We start from the raw sequence: 1,548 nt of genomic DNA on the forward strand, positions 1-1,548 counted from the left end.
ACCTTGTAACACTACAAAAAAAGTGTGTTTAGCATCATTTATTTTTTATATTTACATCACTTATATCTGATATAAAATTGTTTTGCATCACTTAAATAAGTGATTCTGAAAGTGGTGATGCAAATAGTTTGCATCAGTTATAGAAATTGTTACATCAATTTTTAGAATTGATGTTAGTATGTATCAGTTGCAAGAAAACAATGGTAACATTTACATCATTTAATATAATTAATGCTAATATTTGTTTCGATTATTATAATCGATGTTAAATGATATATCATTTAAAATAAATGATGTTAATATTTATATGATTTGTACGTAATTGATGCTAATATTAGTATCAGTTTTAAAAAATGATTGTAATAGTTGTATCACATATAATAACTGATGGATAAGTATGTTCTGGTTTACATCATTTTATAGAAAAAATGATGTTAATCTGATCTAATCATAATTTAGCATATTAAAAATAAATTTAATTAATTAAAAGATAATATTAAATTATTCAATTAATAAAAAAAAACTAATTCAAAATTGCATATTAATATATTAAAAACTGAATTACATACATCATCTACTCGTACATAATGTAAAAAATGTATAAAAAATAATTTAAATCATGAAAACTGATAAAGCTGAACATGTCCACCACATAATCTTTAATCATATGACCGTCTAATTTCCGTTCGTATCATCATCTATTTTCTAGAAGAAAAAAATAGACAACAAATTAGTATATCATCTAAGTAAAATAGACAACAAATTAGTATATCAACCAAACAGCCATAAAATTTTCAGTCGATGCACTTGCCTAAGTAAACATTATAAAATATCAGTTTTATATCATAGATTATATGAAGAAACCGTTGTCAAAAAAAAAAAGATTATATGAAGAGACTAAAACTTACCTGTTTGCAAGCTTGAGCATCAAGTATCTGTTGGATGAACATAGTCATAGATTTTTTTCTTCTACTCCTTTGATGTCAATGAGACAAACCCTCGAAAGTACATTGAAGTTATTACCGACAGAAACCAAAGCAAACTAGGAAACCATCAATAAAATACTAGTAGCACACTAAAAGAGTAGGAAAGAAGACAACAATAGATAGCTAAAACACGGACCTTTAGTAGAGGAATATGAATATCACTTAATGTATCGTTTGGAGTAAGCAGAGCTGTTTCGAACACCTCCGCTGAAAACTCAGCAATGATTTTCAGTAGCGATCTAAAAACCTTCACCATTCAAAAAATGAGAACTTGGGAGTGAGTTCGCTACTCATTAGCAACTAAGAACCAGTAGAGGAACAACAACAGCAAAAAAAAGACACAGAGAATTGAAGAGAACAGAGAGCTCACATGCAAGAAATTGAGTACGGAAGCAAGTTCCCACATGGAACGAAGATGCCATCGCGGCATCTGTGAAGGAAGGACAAGAGAAGTAACGATTATTGGCTTCAATTAACAGATCACCTGTAGGAATGAACTTTATTTTCTTGCCATCAAAATAAATGGGCTACGTTACTTTAGCCAATAATTTTTCTAGATTTG

Source organism: Eutrema salsugineum, unplaced genomic scaffold (assembly GCF_000478725.1).
Source record: "Eutrema salsugineum unplaced genomic scaffold, Eutsalg1_0 scaffold_3, whole genome shotgun sequence".
Classification (NCBI taxonomy): Eukaryota; Viridiplantae; Streptophyta; class Magnoliopsida; order Brassicales; family Brassicaceae; genus Eutrema; species Eutrema salsugineum.